This window comes from Mercenaria mercenaria, chromosome 4 (genome assembly GCF_021730395.1).
Source record: "Mercenaria mercenaria strain notata chromosome 4, MADL_Memer_1, whole genome shotgun sequence".
NCBI classification, from domain to species: Eukaryota; Metazoa; Mollusca; class Bivalvia; order Venerida; family Veneridae; genus Mercenaria; species Mercenaria mercenaria.
In genome coordinates this window covers 32,816,682-32,826,069 of record NC_069364.1, presented here as the reverse complement: position 1 = coordinate 32,826,069, position 9,388 = coordinate 32,816,682, and the positions used below count along the sequence as shown (strand labels likewise).

Here is a 9,388-nt window from a genome sequence, read left to right as displayed (position 1 = left end):
GCGCTTAGAGAATGACGTAAACGAGAGTGTTGTTTAAACTCCAACTGGAACGACGGTATTAGATCTTCCTGGTGACAAGAAACAAGTAGAATCTATTTATAAGTCTTTAATCCCGAGAAAAGTACGATCGCAAATTCGATAAATAATATTTTGTAGCAATTTGTACACAGTAATCAGAAGCTTTTATAAAATCCTTGCTTTTCTCGGGACTGATAAATTTAAATTTAAATAATAAACTGAATGTTTTCTTTAGTATAGGAGAGATCCGGCGTGTTGGTATACAAATCCGTTGTGTTTTCTATTTTAAAAACTGATAAGACAGTGATCGGATAGGCAGACGCCGAACATCCATTTTTTTTGTGTAAATAAAATGGATTCATTATGAACACTGAACTAAAAGTGTTTTTCTAAAAGTTTTGAACATCACTACGCCGCTATTAAAATTATATGTCATTTTAAAACGGTTATTCATTAAAAAAAATATTTGAAACACGAAAATATGAAAATTGTAAGTATCTTAAAACTTTTTGAATTTAGAAAATCCATAAATGAGCGAAAAAGTTACTAAGAATTAAGAATTCCGATCCCATGTACACAAACGATGTTAAATATTTGTTTTGCCCACCACCAGGTAAACAGATGCTAATTAATGCGTGACGTCACGGCGATACATGGATTGTGCTCATGAAATGTTGAATTTGTTTTACTGCTTGAGTAAATAAATAACGGTGACTACCGGAAAACGCTGTTAAAATTTCATATAGATTTGCCTCGAACCTCTCGAACCCAAGTAAATTAAAATAAAATGGAAGGGTCTTTTCACCCCAAGACACCTAAAAAACAATAATTATCCAATTGTTTAGTATCAAAATGTCAAAATAATAACATATTTTAATGTTTTAGGTGATAATTTTCTCTTTTTCTTAATCATAAAAAAGGAAACTTTAGAGCAAAATAATTCAAGGGGAACAATCCAAAAAGCTTAACTATGATAAAGCCTAAAGGATATCCAATTATTTCCCTTCCATTCAGAAGTTATTTGTGTTTGTAAAATATGTTAGTAAATTTGATTAATAAGCAAAAATGTTTTAACTGTAAGGGCGTCAGGGATCTGCAGAATGACTATATCCATGGGAAACAAATAAATATGAAATAAATATGTAATTTACATAGTAACGTTGGCTTTACCTCCCTTTCACATTAATTAAGAAATAATTTACAGCAAAAGAGTGCTTTAACACTATTTATGCACGATTGGTGGTTATACGTCCGTCGTGATAATTATTTGAACGACGTATTACCACCCAAATGTATAAATAGTGTTAAAGCACGCTTGTGCTATAAATTATTTCGATTCTAATATGAACTTAATCTCAAACATTAGATAAAATATAGAAGTGCTCTTTCTTGGTCGCAACTAAAACTTTGACGTCATGGCACGTAAACGTGACGTCATTCTAGCGTAAGAGTGTTTTAACAGAGGCAAGCATATTAGAATAACAAGTTCATTTCAGCTGATGTTCTTAGATGTATTTCCTTGAACAAATCTACTCTGAAGGTTATCTTAACTGTATTAGCATGTCTTTAAGATATATATTTTTGATAAATGATACAAATAAATTAATATTCTAGGTGTCTTGGGGTGTTTTGGTGTGTCTTTGGGTGTCTTGGGGTGAAAAGACCTTTCTTACAAAAAATGTAATAATTGCATCTTTGTAACAACTAATCATAACTTTTTCCAGCAATTACCTTACTAGTATATACACACTAGGAATACAGTACATAATTTAGTACATATATATTGATTACTGGACCTCTAGACTCCGGGTCTAGAGGCCATAGCCACTTCCTAACTGCATACCTTTTAGGGCACTCAAATTTTGAAAGCCCATTCATTATGCTTGGACATTTATATTTTTCAAAGTTTGCATTTGTTGCGGGGTATCTTGGCACTTCTGTCAGCCTAAATTCGTCATTCACATTCATATTTACAATTCACCTTCATATTTACAAATTTAATTGCATCCTAATACTTTAATTAATTAATTACCAATAGTACGTTCATGACGTCATAAGTCTGCAAACGTTTGTAAGTGATCTTTCATATGTCATAATGAGCCGTCATAGGTGTTCATCATGTTGAGCCGTATACGTACTGTACTACTGTAGTCTATACATTTTATTCTCTCGGGAAAAATACGGCCTATGACTCCGACCTGAATCCCAGAAATATGTGTAGGCCTGTTTAAAGTCCGAGTATAGATAGGTTACGGATACATATGATCTAATTTAGAGAGAAGATCTACTTTATTTTAAAACAGTTGCCCCATATAACAATTCTACTCGCTTAAATCTGGAATCAATTCGATTTGAAAAATGCATAAAAGAAGTGCATCACTAAAGCAACAACTGTCGACAGCAACAAAAAAGACGTTTCTTTCTTAAATTTGTAAAGGTTACTTTGTGAAATAGTTTAATTCTCTGCGATATTGTAAATTGCTTCATATTGTTTGCATAGAATCCTTTATTATTATATCATTTAATTATTTTCATTCAAGAATCATTGTATTGCATATTCGGATCACAACCAATTTCGGATAATATGTCAGGCCTGGCAGTGCAGTTTCTGAACTTCAAGACTTCTAATTCTACAATTTTGAAGAGGCTTTAACCTTCTTCTTCGCTGTACAGCACTTGTACTTAAGTTAAGTGGTCCATAAGATAAACAGAATTTTAGCATGCTTTGTGCACCTTTATGCGTAGTCCAAATAATTGTACTCGAGAGTTGAATATCGTTATATTATTTTGACTTGTCGATATCCGCCTCCGAGTACAAACCAGAAAAGGTAAAGAATGTGGTAGCACTGTCCTCTTCTTTGCGTAAGTAACACCCAATGGAATCCGTTGGGCGGGAATTATGTTACAATAATGCAACGGATAAAAAAAAGAAATACATACATAGAAAGCCTGTAATTTTTCCTTTTCAATGATGTATATATTACCGAGATTTCTTGAGAAAAATTCAAACTATGGCAGTTAAAAAAATGCCAAGGTTTAACACGAGTGTACTACATATTGGAAAATGGCCGATCACCGGTAAACACATTACTACACGAAGCGTTTTCATTGGTCACGCCTCCGACCGCCATTACATGAAGACGATTGAAACGTTAGAGGTTTAAATTTTTTACAACAGAGATTCTTGATAAATATGTCCTGTTTTTATGTTTTTTATTTACTATTTATGATTTAAAACAACAGGTAAGCAGTTAGGGCTAAAGAAAAATCGTGACTACTGATAAATCGTAATTTCAATTGACCACAGTTTCCACCACAGTTTTGATTGTTTCTGGTTGAGACCTCTAGGTAGACAACGTAAAATATCAAAATGTAAAATCGGTCTGCCCGAGGTCTCATTATTTAGACTACTTTATGCGCTGCAGCTACACAAAGTGCACCTTCCTATTCGGTTAATCACCAGGTGGCTTTTGGTTGCCAGTTACATTCCACAGGAGTCTGAGATTCTATTATAAGCCTCCAGAAGTCTTATCTTTAAAATATTATGGGCATACTACTGTACAAAACATGGAGTGGAGTCGTGGAGTGTAGTCAAATTTGGAGTAGCCTTACTCATTTGGCTTATCGGGATTAATTATTTTATGATCTGATATTTTAGCCCTTTACTCCATACAGATACAATAGTATTGATTATTGATACCCAATAGCACATTTTCAGATTACAGGTATCACTACGTCACTCTCAATGCGGTCATCCCTATCATTAGTAACAAACACACATGGCAGAGAGATTTTCGGACAGTAGAATTCTATAGCACATAGAGTTAATTACTGTAAGGATTGCATTTGCACATTCTTATCTCACAGTAAATGATGTACCTGGCCAATGTTGCAAAATTTGTTTATATTTAAGGCACTAAAATGCATATTAACTGAGATGGTTGAATATTTGGTGCATTTTGTTCATATCTTTTAAAATAATCATGAATGGAATACACATGTAATAATTGATCATGTATACATATTTATGAGACTTATTCTTAGTAAAAAAACTGCTTATAAAATGTCTTAACAATTGGCGAAATGGGCAGTTAAAATAAGAACATCTGCATGATTTATACATATACGAGTGTTTAACTTAAAAAAATTAATGGGTTGTAATTTTATAGCCCATTTTAAGCTACTTAATTAATGTACCTAGTAAAGGTGCTGGACAAGCTTTTAAACTATTATTTTCCACGATTTTATTAGATGATATTTGTTAATTGTATTTTGTAACTATCTCTGCTTTAGTTTAAGACGGAAAATTAAATTTGCATTTAGTAACTTTTACACATAATAATTATTTATATAATCTTGAATGATAGTAAAAAAATGCAGAAAAATATATTGTTTTTAATTTTTGTTACATAATATAAATTTTTAACATTTGTTCTGACAGATTCTACTTGTATTTTTTTTTGTTTATTGTTTGTTCCACCATTATTATCATTTTAGTTCTATTTGGGCTATGTATCATGAGTCTCTGAAGTAATATAAACTGTCATACAACTTCCCCACAAAATTTGATTCGAGAACAAATTATTTCTGATTTACTCTCTCTAGTCAATTGTCACCGAGATCAAACTCGCAACATCTGGATTAGTCACGCTGAGTTGGCTAAAATACAGAATATGTTTTAGTTTAAACAAAAAAAATAATTTTCTTACAAAGTGAAGATACTTGTTCATGATCTCCCCACTCTGGTTCTCAAAAAAAGGGAAAATTGTTTTATACTGACAAATCACATTATGTAACTTTCATATTAATATGTATATTTTTTTATATAGATTTCAATCTAAGGCTTCAATAACAGATGGTTTATTTTCTTATCGGTGTCATCTGTTGTTTACATTCACCAATGTTAATACAGAACAATATGTGATTTGATTTTATGATAATCCTAGTTAAAACCAATTTTTAATGTTATTTTTTATTCATTAAGTTTTCCTGAATTATTATTTGTTATAACTAATGTCATAGCTCTCAGTATAGTCGATCCAATTAAATTTCAACACGAATAAGATATACTAGTAATCTAATTTGGTGTGAAAACAGTTTACTGCATGTTATAATAACATCAGGTAAAGTAAATGTTTCTGTAATATTCAGTCAACAGAGTTCTAGGACATGTCTGAATCCATTTAAGTTATTAAACAGAAAAAATAATGCGTAAAACAATATTCAACCATCACATAACATTCATTGAATCTATATAAATAACACACATCTCTCTGAATGTTTGTCCGAATCCTAAAACCATAAACCTGGGTTTTATCAGGTCATTCTAAAAATAGACACAGGGGCTGATTAGAGAATGTGCTATACACTCAGTAGCATTATCTGTACACTATCTCCATACAGGTTATTGGAGAAAATGCAAAATTTATACCTGTGTTACTCAGATCAAAATTAGTCTATGAATACTTGTTTTAACCATTTAGTGTCCAACATAATTTATTTTTAGAATTAAATTTCCTTTCTGATGGTATATTTTTCATAATTTTGTGATAAATATTTTTCACAATAGAAAGCCACAAACCTAAGACCTTAGAATATTATTCTAATTTAGCTGTTTTATGCATGTGATACAACAGAAAAGAAATATTTTTACTGTTACAAATGCACAATTTTATTAATTGAAGGTAAATGAAAGACTAGAAAGGTCTATATTAAGTGATTTTCAAAATAAGCAAACCCTTCATCATTAAAATCTACACCCCTACCAAACTTACAGAACTTCATAGATCATAAAATTAATTAATTACATAATGTTTTGATAAGAAGCACTGATCAAAGACACTTTCTATAAAATTTGTTGATCCACATTCTGAATAATGATGCAAACAACACCCTAATTGCTTTGTTTTGACAGCTGTGCACAATAAACACACTTCCAAGGGGTCCAGGTCAATTAGCATAAATTCCATAATGTTGACAAGTGATCTATGGATTTTAATGGTTGTTATGGTAACCACACCTTTTATTGCACCAATCTTATGTCTCACTTTTACATAATTTGCCATAGTTGAATGATAGAATGCAAATAATAACTTGTTTTGGGGTCACATATGTACTTTTCCATCCATCAATAGCTGTCCTAATATATATAAAGTCAGTGTGATTTTCAGAAAATGCCACCTGAATTAAAAGTGATAATTATCAATAAATTACAATTATAACCACAAGTTTTTCTGAAACTGATCTTTTATTAACAGTTTAAACTTCACAAATATGCTTTTGTGGGCTTCATTGCCAATATATTTTATTGGTATTTTACATTTAAACTATCAATGTAGTAGAATGCGATAAAAGGAGTATCTATGGAGTAATGCATAGATGCGTTAAAATGAGTATCTATGGAGTAATGCATAGATGCGTTAAAAGGAGTATCTATGGAGTAAAGGGAATTATTAAGATAAGATTTATTTTGAGTCAGCAAGACATTTACAAATAACATAAGCTCTGAAGAGCTTTTTTAATCGACTATGTAACAAGTGTATGCTAACAAAAGTAAATAAGCTACAAGTAAGAAGGATAATTTACAACATAAAATCAATGAGAAACATGCTAATCTTACCATATTAGGTTTAAAACTGCTTAAAAAGATGAAATTAGTTACAAGTTGACCAAAAATATGGGGCAAAGGTGCCATAGTTAAGAAATATCTTAAAAAATCAGAATATCACCAGGCCTTTTTTTCATCAATTTGGGAATGCCACCGACACCAGTGGAATTGGGAAATGGCTCTCTGAAATTGTCTTAATTGGGACAATTTGCAAATTACCAAAATCTACATAAATGTGTTTTTGTGTGAAATATTAATGAATTGCATTATAACTTTATCATAACATCACAGTACATTAGAGGTTCTAATTGACCAATCAGAGAGTTGCATTTTCGAGTACCTGCCAGTTTCCACTAGAGTATAACGAAGTATTTTTACAGTGAACATACAGTGACTTTAGAAATAAATATCACACTATTTAAGAAATCAAATAAAGATTTTTCACTGCATATGCCCCAGATGATGCTACAAACAATAAAACTTGGAAGTTTCATTTAATTATTATATCGATTTAATACCTTTATATTAGTTAAAAGTTTGAGATTTTACACAGGGAGTCTATGATAAAGTCCAAGTAAAATGTAATCAATACCCAAGTGAAATAAGTATCATTCCGCAATGTTTTGGACATGTTAAAATTATGAATTGTTCAACAGTATTATAATTTACCTAAATATACATACAAATTAGCAAAACTATCTTAAAACAGCAAAAACCCTAAGAGGTATGATCATTTGAGAATTTTAAATTCAGCTTTGGGAAAAAAACATTTTTGCATGGGAATACCTCCTTTTACCGGAGTTAGATTTATAGGGGGAAAAAGCCCTGATCACTCAAATCAGATTTGAAAGTGACCTGATTAGCATCTTTTTCATAGGGTAAATCAATATTCATTCAAATGAACATGATTAAATAACACAGGAATATAGATTTGTATTATGGTTAAAAATTTACTTTGTTTAATTAAGAATTTGCATACAGACATGACATATAAGCTCTATCATTGGATTTTCCAATAGACAGGCAGGGTTCCAAGCAACAAGGTACTTCACATTAAAGTTAATAGGTACACAGACATGTTATTTTAGTTCTATCAAAGGGATGTAATTACAATAATCACAAAAAGAATACAACATGAACTAAAGCATAAAGGCTTTAAAGCATAAAAACAACATTTGAGAAACAAACACAAGTAGGTCTCAATTACATACAAAACAAACATTTAGCTACAGCAAATTCAGGAAGACAAAAATCACACTACACACATCTACAGTAGACACAATAGCAGTAAGCAGACTACAAAGGCAAAATGAAACACAGTGCTTGAAAAAAATATATATAAAGCGGCAATTTTTTGCATTTATTTAAACAAATTTAACAGCTTAAAATACTTTAGCAGTACCCCTCGTCTGACATTTTTTATGGAAAAATCGTTCTGCATGCTGCTATTATTCCTATGGATATTGTTGAAATGCAAATAAAAAGCCGAAGCTGTGTTCCTTAAATAGAACAGTGTCAACGCTTTTGAATTTTACTTTTAGATATGTAGGTCACGGGCTTCGTTTCCATGGTAACATCAATTTAATTCAAGAAACCATTATTTTCTACTGAAATTTGAACAATTTTAGAGCTTAGTTTTAGTATATAAGAACCAAATTATCAACGGAAACTGAAAAATAGGTATTGCAAATAAAACTGTCCAATTTTTATTTGAAAATGGCCTTAATAAATAACCTTTCACCCAACTGTATTCTCAATAACATCAGATCGGAGACAGGTTCATGATTTTATTTCAGTAGAATGGGTATACAAACACATTTAGTTTGTCGTAAACGCAGTGTTCGAAATTCGCGGTAGTCCGATAGCCTGTGGCTACCAAATTTCAGCTCGGGCTACCGATTTTCCACAGATACAAGCCCGACCAGGCTACCGAAGTTTCCTTCTTCTTGTCGTTCGAATCTACACTGTCAGACCAGTAGCCTCGATGAAACTTGTGGTTTGCCGAAGATCCTCAATGCCTCCATACAGTTTCTGGTGGATTGAGGTATCTATCGGCCAAGTCGCAACTCGCTCCTGGTCATGCCTTTTACATCTCTGAAGTATATGCTCCGCAGTCTGATCTTCTTCACCACATGGACAAGATGCCGATGATGTCAGTCTGTATTTCTTGTACATGTGAGCATTGAGCTTGTTGTGCCCTGAGCGGAGCCTGACCATCATCACTTGTTCAGACAGATCGAGGAGATGAAAAGCATCTTCCTCCATCCTTTGTCTCGTTAGTGCCTTGATGATGGTGACTTTCTCCTTGTAACTCACAGGTTCTGTTGGTTGTTCTGACTGAGCTCCTAGCTTAGCCAGTTTGTCTGCCTCTTCATTGCCTGCAAGTCCACAATGGGATGGAATCCACTGAAGTGCTACTTTGCAGGTTATACTCAGGCTCTGCATTCTCCTGGCTAGCTGCTGGGCTTTATTGTTGATCAGAGCTTCCATGACAGACAGTGCATCTGTGAGAAAGACGACTGAGGAGCTTTCTTCTGCTGAGTCTTCAACCATTGAGACGGCCTTCATGAGTGCTTCAGTCTCTGCCTTGTAATTTGCTGCAGTGTTTTCCTGTGGCTGCATATAGTGTTTCTCTCTTGCCAGATGGGTATTGAATGAAAACTCCTGCTCCTCCATCTTTGACGGCGCATGTGGCTGATCCATCTGTATAGAGTCCATAATTCCGGAGGATAGTCTTCATTGATCATAGCAAGTGTGAGGCTC

The 9,388-nt window shown here is 32.7% G+C and overlaps 1 protein-coding gene across 2 annotated transcripts in view; it reads left to right on the top strand.

Moving 5' to 3' along the window:
* The first annotated feature begins 2,319 nt into the window (after positions 1–2,319).
* The window catches only part of LOC123551410 (uncharacterized), a 69,897-nt gene continuing 62,828 nt past the window's right edge, over positions 2,320–9,388 (top strand). The window contains exon 1 of one of the 2 annotated variants that reach the window (XM_045340337.2): positions 2,320–2,455. The gene's annotated coding sequence lies outside the window, so the exon portion shown is untranslated. The remainder of the gene's footprint in view (positions 2,456–9,388) is intronic. The other variant, XM_045340338.2, reaches the window with a different exon arrangement.